The sequence below is a fragment of the Psammomys obesus genome, unplaced genomic scaffold (assembly GCF_907164565.1).
Source record: "Psammomys obesus unplaced genomic scaffold, mPsaObe1.curated_primary_1811, whole genome shotgun sequence".
NCBI classification, from domain to species: domain Eukaryota; kingdom Metazoa; phylum Chordata; class Mammalia; order Rodentia; family Muridae; genus Psammomys; species Psammomys obesus.
The window spans coordinates 2050065-2062902 of NW_026592666.1; the positions used below are offsets into that span (position 1 = coordinate 2050065).

The 12838-nt window shown below is 39.0% G+C and overlaps 1 pseudogene; it reads left to right on the top strand.

Moving 5' to 3' along the window:
• Positions 1-10870: 10870 nt before the first annotated feature.
• LOC129682456 (non-POU domain-containing octamer-binding protein-like) lies at positions 10871-12219 on the top strand (annotated as a pseudogene).
• The last annotated feature ends 619 nt before the right edge of the window (positions 12220-12838 follow it).

The following is a 12838-nucleotide window of genomic DNA, read 5'->3' on the forward strand; positions in this document are numbered from 1 at the left end:
AGTGGCTATATTGTCTTCCCTTGTGGCCTGGTAAGGCTGCTCCCCACCTCAGGTGGAGGTGATCAAAGAGCCAGTCCCTGAGTTCATGTCAGATATAGTCCCTGATCCCATTACTAAGGAACCCTCTTGGACACTGAGCTGCCACGGGCTACATCTGTGCAGGGGTTCTAGGTTATCTCCATGCATGGTCCTTGTTTGGAGTATCAGTCTCACAAAAGACTCCTGGACCCAGATTTTTTGGTTCTGTTGCTCTCCTTGTAGAGTTCCTGTCCCCTCCAGATTTTCCTATCTCTCCCTTCTTTCATAAGATTCCCTGCACTCTGCCTAAAGTTTGTCTATGTGTCTCACCATATGATTTGATACCTCACTGAGTAGAGTAAAAGTTAAGCTTTTAAAAAATAAACTTTTTCTTGCCAATCATAACAGTCCCAACAACCCTGTTTTCTCAACAATAAGATTTAGTCTCACTTCTACTAATATGAATATAGAACTATTCATAACAACCTGGAAAGATGTTTGTAAAAGTGTGCATCCCCCACTGTGTTGTGTGTGTGTGTGTGTGTGTGTGTGTCTGTGTGTCTGTGTGTGTTCATGTATACAAAGGCCAGAAGTCAACTTTCTGTGTCATTTCTCAGATGCCGTTTTTACTCAGTTCTGAGACAGGGCCTCTCCTTAGGAGCTGAAGCTCACCAATGAGCCAAGGCTAGCCACCTCACTAGCTGTGAAGACCCAGGCAGTGATCCTTTGCCTGCCTCTCCAAGCTGTGAGAAGAGCACACCACCACAATCAGGTTTTTATTAGTATTGAGTGTTTGAATTTGAGTCTACATTCAATATACCTGCTTCTGACAAGCCATCTCCTTATCACAAGAAATTGAAACTTAAATGGTAACATTTTAGAATAAGTTAGAGAACCCAACGTTAAAACAAAAATGTCTTATAATTTTTCCAAATAATCTTCATGCCTGGAAAGAGACTAAGTTATAGAATCGAATCATCACAGATGGTAGAATTAACTGAGAAAGCCTAACATAATGCAGTGATTGCTGGTAGATCCATAAAAGATTATTCCCTTCCCACTTGGAATGTCTGAGTATTCATATCCACTGAAATTAACTGATAATAGGAAGCTTTGTAGGGGAAAGTCTATACCATTCTCTTTATGTACTGAGGGGCATTAAAGAACTGTGACTGACCTACCAGGTGAGATTCAGAAATCTGCATCATTCTTTTAATCAGGAGAGAAATGAAAGGTTCAGTCCATCAAGAGAGTGATTTCTATAATAGATAAATGAATGAAAAAGAAATTACAAGGTCTTGAACAAAGTACTCTGCATTCAATTAGCAATGTTTGATTTCTATTTTCTTCCTTTGATATATGAACTTATTCTTCCTTGACTAATGACATTTCAGCAAAGATACTGAAGCCACTTCAGAGCTCTTCAGAAGAGTTACCCTTTTCATAAAAACAACTTCTGAGAAATACCTCACCACCATTTACTGATCTTCTATCATCTTTAAAATAACCAGTATGTCAAGGTTCAATACACTGTTGTTTGTTTTCAGACTACAGTTTGATCATGTTTATCCCTTCTCTTGTTTTTTTGGTGCCATAGGAGCATCTTGCCCATAGGATATTTCAAGTAAATTTCATGTCTTAAAATACAATTAACAGTTCTAGCTGTGTATTAAATATATGTGCTCAATTACAGATTTTTTGGTCATAAAAAAGGACATTTCAAATTTCATGATTTCCTCCTTTTTGATTGCTGAGTAGTATTCCATTGTGTAAAAATACCACAATTTCTGTACCCATTCTTCCGTTGATGGACATCTGGGTTGTTTCCAGGTTCTGGCTATTACAAATAAAGCTACTATAAACATGGTTGAGCAAATATCCCTTTTGTGTACTTGAGCAAACTTTGGGTATATACCTAGCAGTGGTATAGCTGGGTCTTGGGGAAGCACTATTCCTAATTATCTTAGAAAGCGCCAGATAGATTTCCAGAGTGGTTGTACCAGTTTACATTCCCAACAGCAGTGGAGGAGGGTTCCCCTTTCTCCACAACCTCTCCAGCATGTGTTGTCCCTTGAGTTTTTCATCTTGGCCATTCTGATGGGTGTAAGGTGATATCTCAGGGTCGTTTTGATTTGCATTTCCCTGATGGCTAATGAGGATGAGCATTTCTTTAAGTGTTTCTCTGCCATTCGATATTCCTCTGACGAGAATTCTCTGTTTAGCTCTGTTCCCCATTTTTTAATTGGATTACTTGGTTTGCTGCTTTTCAGCTTCTTTAGCTCTTTGTATATACTCGATATTAGTCCTCTGTCAGATAAAGGGTTAGTGAAGATTCTTTCACAATCTGTAGGCTGTCGTTTTGTTTTGATGACAGTGTCCTTTGCTTTACAGAAGCTTTTCAGTTTCATGAGGTCCCATTTATTGATTGTTGCTCTTAGAGCCTGTGCTGTTGGTGTTCTGTTCAGGAAGTTGTCTCCTGTGCCAATGAGTTCTAGGCTGTTCCCCACTTTTTCTTCTAATAGATTTAGAGTATCTTGTTTTATGTTGAGGTCTTTGATCCACTTGGACTTTAGTTTTGTGCAGGGTGATAAATATAGATCTATTAATGGTGGGATCTAGAAAAGATCATCCTGAGTGAAATATCCCAGAAGGAGAAAGACAAACACAGTATATACTCACTTATATAGACCTATAAGATATGATAAACATAATGAAATCTGTACACCTAAAAATGATAATCAAGAGAGCAGATATGGGGTAAGATTATCAATCCTCGTTTAGAAAGACAGATGGGATGTGCATTGAACGTATGACAGGAGTCTACTGAGCGCATTTGAAAGACTCTAACTAGCAGTGTTTTCAAAGCAAAGACTCATGACCAAACCTTTGGCAGAGAACAGGGAATCATAAGAAAGAAGGGGAGTTAGTCTGATGGGAAAGGATAGGAGCTCCACAAGGACCAAATATATCTGGGCACAGGGTCTTTTCTGAGACCGACATTCAACCAAGGACCATGTATGGATATAACCTAAAACTTCTGCTCAGATGTAGCCTGTGGTAGCTCAGTAACCAATTGGTTTCCCATAGTGAGGGGAACAAGGACTATTTCTAACAGGAACTCAATGACTGGCTCTTTGGCCTCCCCACCCCCCAAGGGAGGAGCCGTCCTGTTAGGCCACAGAGGAGAGCTTTGCAGCCAGTCCTGAAGATACCTGATAAAACAGGATCAGATGAATGGGGAGGAGGTCCCCCCTTCAGTGGATTTGGAAAGGGGCATGGTGGAGATGAGGGAGGGAGGGAGGGACTGGGAGGGAATGAGGGATCGGAACACGGCTGGGATACAGAGTTAATAAAATGTAACTGATAAGAAAAAAATAAAATTAAAAAAAAAAAGGACATTTCAATGAGAGCATGCAGAGTCCCTTGTATTATTTTCTCACACTTCCCCTTTGGAAAGTAACAAGAGACTCCAGTATGCCTCTCAAAGGTTTCTCAGTTAGCAACTATATTTGTTGCAATGATCACTCCTTGCTCTCTGTAATTCAAGACCTAGCTTTTCAATTTGATAATTGAATGCTTATATACCTTGACTTTGTGTTTGTATACAAGCTCTTGGAATCCATCTGTTGTTAAATTTTATCTTGCTTTTAGTACATATAAGTTTTTGTTTTAAGCTATAAGAAATACATTCATGAGAAAATGTGTGCCTCAAGTTAGTTGACAGAAACAACTTTAATGTGTTTTCCAACTTCCCATTTAGAAGAATACAAGCAGCATGCTCGTTTTCATTCATGGAGTGACTATTCCTTGAGCATCTGTTAAGTGCTAGCTAACAATACAAAAGCTCCTTGGCATGAAAATCAAATAGAAAAATAAAACAGTCATTACCATTTCAAAGCTCACCTACTACTAGAGAAACGGGCATTACAAAATAGCTGTGTGTGTTTAAAAAAAAAACAGGCTATTAAAAGAACTATAAAATAAATATATAGAATATGTAATAAACATGACTGAGTTCAACTGAACACTGAAAGGTGAGTGGACTGTAAGAATGCGAGGTAACATATTTCTGGACAGAAAATTCTACAAATCAGCATATTTTGATGTGTTTGCATGAAATGTGTTCCAGTGTACACCTACTCATCTACTGAGAACCTGAGATATAGTTTAATAGTGAAAACTAAGTGTGATAACATACACTAATTTCAGCACTTGGAAACATGAGGCAGGAGGATTGATATGATTTCAAGGCCAGCTTGAGATATCCTGGGCTGCAAAGAGAGTACTAAGTAAATTTTTAAATATTTATCCAAATATAAATATGTGAGTCAAGCTTTTTGACATATTTATAATTTTATCTTTGAAGATTTACTATGAATTGCTGTATAGAGTCAGCCTTGCTGACCTGTGGGACATGGTAACGATAGAACAATGTTAAATTTTAAAAAGTATGTAAAATGTGAAGTACTCACATGCCATTTACATTGTCATAAGCATTTTACATAAAATAAAGGTGGCAACACATGCGGAAGTGTGTGCAGACTATATAGCAACTCTGTGCCTTTATATAGGAGGAAATTGATCTCTGTGAGTTTGGGATTATGTTACTTGTCCTGGATGCTAAAGTAATATAATTAAGTTAGATTTTAAAATGTCACTTCTATTAACTTTGACAAAAAAAGAAAGCAAAAAAAAAAAAAAAAAAAAAAGACATATGAATGAAAATTGTCTTAATCTTATTGTGGCTGTTTAGAGAAATTTTAATCCAGTGCAATGTTAATACCTCTGGCTGAAATATAGACACACCCTTAGTACACACCTTTAATCCAAACAGTGGAGGTAAAGTTAGTTTTTAGAAGAAAGCACCCACGTTTGAAAGGAAACTAATTGAAGGGAAGATGGTGATGAATGGGAGAAAGACCAACTCACAAGAACAGAAAAGAAACTGAAGTGACTTAAAAGATACCAAATATTTTTTGCCTTGCTTAAAGTTTATTTTTAATTACAGTTTATTCACTTTGTATCCCAGATGTAGCTCCCTCCCACTTCCCCTCCCAATCCCACCCTCCCTCACTCTTGTCCTCCCATGCCCCTCCACAAGTTCACTGATAGAAAAGGTCCTCCTCCCCTTCCATCTGCCCCTAGTCTATCTGGTCTCATCAGGACTGGCTATATTGTCTCCTCTTTGTTCTGGTAAGGCTGACTCTCACCTCAGGGGGAGGTGATCAAAGAGCCAGCCACTGAGTTCAGGTCAGACATCAGCCCCTGATCCCCTTACTATGTAAATCAACTTAGAAACTGAGGTGCCAAATCTTTTAAGAAAGAGCAAGTAATAAAGGAGACACTTTTACTGGGACAGTTGAACACAGACAGGTGGCAGAGAGAGAAAAAGCTAGACACAAGTGAAGACAAAGAGTGAGAGAATGAGAATGAGCCAAATTTGCAAAAATTGCCAAAGTTGGTACATCTATACAATGGAATATTACTCAGCAATGAAAAATAAGGAAATCATGAAATTTGCAGGTAAATGGTGGGACCTGGAAAGGATCATCCTGAGTGAGCTGTCCCAGAAGCAAAAAGACACACACGGTATATACTCACTCATATAGACATACAACGTAGGACAAACCCACTAAAATCTACGCATCTAAAGAAACCAAGCAAGAGAGAGGACCCTAACTAAAATGTTCAATCCCCACCTGAAAGGCAAAGAGCATGGACATCAGAAGAAGAAGAAAACAGGAAACAACCTAGAAACCTGCTACAGAGGACCTCTGAAAGCCAGAAGAAGAAAACAGGAAACAAACTAGGAACCTACCACAGAGGGCCTCTGAAAGCCTCTGCCCTGCAGACTATCAAAGCAGATGCTGAGCCTGATGGCCAACTGTCGGGCAGAGTGAATGGAATTTTATGTAAGAAGTGGGAAATAGTAAGAGCTGGAGAGGACAGGAACTCCACAAGGAGAGCAACAGAACAAGAAAATTTGAACACAGGGAACTTCCCAGAGACTCATACTCCAACCAAGGACTATTCCTGGAGATAACCTAGAACCCCTGCACAGATGTAGCCCATGGCAGTTCAGTGTCCAAGTGGGTTACCTAGTAATGGGAAGAGGGACTGCCTCTGACATAATCTGATTGGCCTGCTCTTTGATCACCTCCCCCTGGGGGAGGAGCAGCCCTACCAGGCCACAGAAGAGGACAATGCAGCCGCTTTTGATGAGAACTGATAGACTAAGATCAGAAAGGAGAGGAGAACCTCCCCTATCAGTGGACTTGGGGAGGGGCATGCATGCAGAAAGGGAAGGGAGGGTGGGATCGGGAGGGGAGGAGGGAGGGGCTTATGTGGGGAAACAAAATGAATAAAGTGTAATTAATAAAAAATTTTTAAAAAGTTAAAAAAATTGCCAAAGTTAGTATGAGACAAAGCAGAGCAATTCAGTCAGATACTGAGAGAAGCCAGTTTGAATCAGTCAGATTAGATAGAAATTTTGAGCCAGAATAGCTGAGTTTAACCAGCCAGCCAGAGTTCAGAAAGAACAAGAAAGGCTGAGGTTATTCAGCAGTAAGTCTCACAGGCAGAAAGCATTCTAGGTCTAGATAAAATTGTGAGGCCTAAAAGCTTTCAGGACTAGGCCTAGAATATCAGATGAAGACAGCTCTGTAGAATAAAAGACCCTTTTATATTGCTGTAAGGAAACACCATGATCAAAAGCAAGTTAAATAAGAAAGGGTTTATTTGGCTTATATTTTCAGATCATAGATCATCATCAAAAGAAGCCAGGACAAAAATTCAAATAGGTCTGGAACCTGGAGTCAAGAGCTGATGCAGAGACCATGGAGGGGTGCTGTTTACTGGCTTGCTCCAAACTTTTTGCTCATCCTAATTTGTTATAAAACACAGGACCATGTGTTTCTTTCTGCTTCTGGGTTACCTCACTCAGGATGATCTTTTCTAGTTCCATCCCATTTGCTTGTAAATTTCATGATTTCCTTGTTTTTAATTGCGGAGTACTATTCAATTGTGTAAATGTACCACAATTTCTGTATCCATTCCTCCATTGAGGGACATCTGGGTTATTTCTAGGTTCTGGCTTTACGAATAAAGCTGTTATGAACATAGTTAATCAATGTTCTTGATGAATGGTTGAGCATCTTTTGGATATATACCTAAGAGTGGTATAGCTGTATCTTGAGGTAGTGCATGGTATATACTTACTTATAAGTGGATATTAGCCATATAATATAGAATAAAGATACTAAAATCTGTAGTCCTAAAGAAGCTAAACAAGGAGGGCCCTAAAGAAGATGTTTAATCCTCGTTCAGAAGGGCAAACAGGATGGACATTGAAAGCAGAAGACAGAGAACAGCACAGAAGCCTACCACAGAAGGCCTCAGAAAGAATCTACCCAGCAGGGTATCAAAGCAGATGCTAAGACTCATAACCAAACTTTGGGCAAAGTGCAAGGAATCTTATGGTAGAAGGGGGAGACAGAAAGACCTGGAAGGGAAAGAAGCTCCACAAGGATATTAAAAGAGCCAAAAATTTTGGGCCCAGGGTGGGTCTGCAGGGACCGATGCACCAACCAAGGACCATGCATTGAGAAGACCTAGACCCTCTGCTCAAATGTAGCCCATGGCAGCTCAGTCTTCATGTGGGTCCACTAGTAAAGGGAGCAGGGGCAGTCTCTGTCATGAGCTCAGTGGCTTGCTTTTGATCACCTCGCCCTGAGGGGTGAGCAGCCTTTCCAGGTCATAGGGGAAGAAGATTCATCCAGTTTTGAGGGGACCTATTCATCTATGGTCAGATAGTAGGGGAGGAGGTCCTCCCCTGTCTGTGGACAGGGGAGGGGCATGGGAGGAGGAGAAGAGGGAAGAAAGGCAGGACTGGGAGGAGATGAGAGAGGGGCTACAACTGGGATACAAATTGAATAAATTATAATAAATAATAAATCAAAAAAACTTGGAAAGTAAACAATAAAACCCAGAACCACTAGCTCAAGGGAGGTCACACCCACAATGGACTGGGCTCCTCGAAATCAAGCACTACTTAAGAAAATTCCTTCTAATCTAATAGAGGCATTGTTCTAATTGAGGCTCCGTCTTCTTCCATGACTCTAGCTTTTGTCAAGTTGACATAAAACCACCCAGGTCAAAAGGCATTGGTAAAGAAAAAATAAGCACCAAATAGAAAATGTTTTTATGCCAGCTGGAATGAGGAAGTCAACTTCAATAAATGATGCTGTTATATGATCAACGCATATATTTCCTTTAACATAATTTGTCTTCTGTAATTTATACTGTAACAGAAAATAAAATTAATCAAAATTAACTATGATTTTTAGATAAAATAAACAATTTAAACTTGAGTAAACTAATGAAACAATAATAAATTTTTACACACTAAATCTACTTATATATAGATTTATTTATAAATAAATATATATAAATCCATTTATATATAAATCTATTTATACAGGTCATAACTAGACAGAAACATTCAATATTTGAATTAATGATGAAAGTAAGATATAATATTAACATCACTACAAAGAAAAAGCAAAAAAAGCCATCTCTCACACTTCTTACAAGGGAATAAAAAAGATCAAAATACTTAGAAACATAAAATTTCTTATAAATGAGTAACCTTTAATTTGACTGGCAATTTAACACTGCAAATAAAAGATACACTTTAATTGATTGTCTTAATATGATTAGCTAGAATATTAGATAACTTCCACATTTGCATAACAAAATTTATTGTCTGCAATTAACTAACCTTTAAAAAATTGTTTTCAATTTCCACCTGTCAACACAGCTAGAAAATGTCAAGTTAGCAAGCACTAATGCATAATCAGGTATGTGAATGTGCAAGCTATGTAAGCATTAGATGCATGAAGTCACTAAGTCCTAAGTTAATTAAAGACTTGTCATCTCATAATCATTGTTTGACTAAAAGCATATGGAGAAATTTCATATGTCATTGCTGACAACAAAACCACAAGACATCATTCTGAATATGCTAATGAGCTAAAGCAATCTCTTCAATTCATGCTTACTTAGAATTCCGTTGCATTTTATAGCACTGCAGTTAATACAGTAAAAATTAAATTTGAGAAACTATTTGCTTTAAATCAATAGAATGTACATATATTTGATATTGATATTCAGAAGGATTGAGAGCTTTGATTTTCCTTTACTAATCAATATAACTGGATATTTAAAATGTTGAAGGTTTTATTTAAAATTTAAAAATTGAATTTTTTATTGTCTTACTCTATTGTTCACATAAAAATTAATTACTTAAAAATTAAAATGTATGTTGAACCAGGTGTGGTGGCACACACCTTTAATCCCAGCACTCAGATGGCAGAGGTAGGTTGATCTTTGATTGTAAAGCCAGCTTGGTCTACAGACTAAGTTCCAGGAAAGCCTGCACAAAACAGATAAAACTCTATCAAAATTTTAAAAAATAACTATTGTCATAAAGGTAATAATAAAATTTATGTTGTACTTCATAGAAATTTGACTTTAAAGCCCCTATGAAGTAAAGACAAACAGAGAAACAGAGACAGATAATAGACAAGACAGATGAGATGTAGAGTGATGATTGGGTAGGTAGGTGAGTTGGCTGGTTGGCTGGCTTGGCTGGATGAATGGATGGATGGATGGGTAAATGGGTTTACCATTCTTCAGGTTCATTGCTATTGAAGTTAAGTAGGTTGGAATCTGCTTAATATAACAAAAATTTAAAAATAATATTATATGTTTTCACTAATAGTTTATCAAGATTTGATATCAAAATATCAAGATTAGTTAAATTCCTAACTAATTATTACTGCAGTTCATAAAAGAAAAGGCAGTGGTAGCAGGTGTCCTTAGAAATTTAAGTCACACTTAATGTGCAGTGACAGAACAAGGGCTATCTCTCAGTCAGTTTCCTGAATGCAGGTCATTCACAAATAAGCTGTGTTTGTTTGTTTGTTGTTGTTGTTTTGACTAGAGAGTTTTATTTCCCTCTAGGGATTCTTTTTTTATTCATCAGAATCTCTTATTCTATCATTAATAATGTAGTGATTCAATATAAAGGTAAACTAAGAAAATGTATGCCTGTTGTCAGTTCTAAAACCCTGAGCCAACTTTTGACACTGGTTATGAGCAATATCCAAACTGATTTCGTATTTATTTTTGTCTATGAAATTCTATCCGAAGTAGTAATTTAGTTAATGATATATCTGGCTGAAATTTTATAGAATTTTTTTTTTAATTGATGCCTGAACGGTTGCAGAGATGGCTCACTGGTTAAAGATACACTCTACTCTTTCAGAGGTCTTGAGTTCAAGTCCCCGAATCCAGCTCCAAGGGATGCGACACCCTCTTCTGGCCACCAGGGGCGCCTTCATATACATAATATGCACTCACACAGGCACTCTCTCATACATATAAATAATGTTCAAAATCTTATTTTTAAAACTGGAGGTTTGATTAACTAGAAGTGGCTTTTCATTGTTATTATTTTAGCTGGGGTGGGGGATACTCTTTTCTGTGGAATAGTGGAGGGGATGGGAAAGGCAGGGGTCACTGGGATGAGAGGAGGGAGGGAGCTGACTGGGATGTAACGTGAATAAATAAGTTAATTACAAAAATGGTTTTCTTTATATCATGGTTTAGAAAATGTAAAGGGGGTCGCCGTTACTTTGAGCAAAAAACTGTGGGCAGAGGAAATCCAGGTTAGAGAGGACTGGGAGACAGACAGTTTTCTGTATTCAAGGGTGCAAAAATGCAGAGCAATCAAGTCTTTTAACTGGAAGAGCGGAACCATACTCTGGAAAGCAGCAACAGCAACCCATCAATGCCTGCCAGTGGCCAGCAAGCCAGGAACCAGAATGAAGGCTTCATCACTGACCTAAAGAATTTTAGGAAACCAGGAGCGAAGACCTTCACCCAACGTAGCCATGTCTTTTTTTTTTTTTTAATTTTATTTTTTTCTTATCAGTTACATTTTATTAACTCTGTATCCCAGCTGTCTGTGGGCAATCGTTCCCCTGACATCACTGAAGATGAAATGAGGAAACTTGTTGAGAAATTTGGGAAAGCAGGCCAAGTTTTCATTCCTAAGGATAAAGTCTTTGGTTTTACTCGCTTGGAAACACGAGCCCTAGCGGAAATTGCCAAAGCGGAGCTGGATAATATGCCACTCCTTGGGAGGCAGCTGCGTGTGTGCTTTGCCTGTCACAGTGCCTTCCTTGCCGTCTGCAGCCTTCCTCAGTACCTGTCTAACGAACTGCTGGAAGAAGCCTTTTCTGTGTTTGACCAGGTGGAGAGGGCTGTGGTCATTGTGGGTGACCAAGGAAGGCGCTCAGGGAAAGACATTGGTGAGTTGTCAGGGAAGCCATGTGCTCAGAACGCTCTTGACAGATGCAGTAAAGGTTCCTTCTTGATAACTACATTTCCTAGGCCTGTGACCAGTTAGATGATGAAGAGGGATTTCCGGAGAAGCTGGTTATTTAAAAACAAACAAACAAACAAACAAACAAACAAACAAACCAGCAACTTTTCAAGGAGCTAGAGCAGCCATTCAGGCTCGGGGCGTTTGAGTATGAGCATGCCATGCGCTGGAAGGCACTGGTTGAGACAGCGAAGCATCAGCAGGATCAAGTGGACAGAAACATCTGGCAGGCTTGTGAGAAGCTGAAAATGGAGATGGAGGCACACCATGAGCACCAGGTTATGCTAATGAGGCAGGTATCGATGAGGCCTCAAGAAGAGCTCTGGAGAACAGATGAGATGCATAACCATGAAATTCTGAAACATTTCAGAATGCAGAAATGCAGCGTGCAGAAAGAGGAGCACAGGCTCCCTGAGGAAGAAATGATGTGATGACAGCAGGAAGGATTCAAGGGAACCTTCCCTGATATTAGAGAACAAGAGATACAGACGGGCCAAATGGCTGTGAGAGCTGCTATGGGCATGAACAATAGAGTCATTATGCCCCCTGCTCCTGTACCAACTGGTAATCCAGCTACTCCAGAACCAGCCACTATGATGCCAGGTGGAACCCTGGGAGTAACCCCACCACCACCTGAAAGTTTTGGTCAAGCTGCTACAATGGAAGGAATTGGAGCAATTGATGGAACTTCTGCATTCAACTTTCCAGCTCCGGGAACTGAATTTGCTCCAAATAAATGCCGCCGATCTTAAATAAAGTTGCAATGTCTAGTTTCCTGCATCCCTTAAAAGAAGATCCCTTTTTGGACTAGCCAGAATTCCACCCTGGAAAAGCCTTAGGTCTTTCCTACCTGTACTACTCTAGGGAGTATGCTTGGAGGCAGAGGACAAGGGAAGGGTGGCATTTAACCTTCAAAGTCTGATCTAATGCTTTAGCAGGTCTGCCGGGTGCATTCCCGCAATATACTGAAGCTGAGGGCCTAGAAAACCATAAGAAAATGGACTCAGAGCTCCGTTAAGTCTTGCTCATTCCTGTTTTCTTTCTTTCTTTCTTTCCTTTTTTCTTTCTTTCTTTCTTTCTTTCTTTCCTTTTTCTCTTCTTTATTTTTCCATCATGCTTCAATTACTTTTTAATTTTTATTCCCTTTCTTCCCAGAGACACTGCCATATATACCATAAAACCTAAACATCCTCCAACGACCTAGCCCAATTCCTCCATTCACTGCCAGGTAAGAATTCAGACAAATGTCCTCAGAGGTTATGGCATACAAACAGTTCTGTTATATCTCATACATGATCCCTTCACATCCTAAGAAAGACATTTTCTCTTACAGGTTTTTTTTTTTTTCAGAATATCATTTTTTTTTAATCT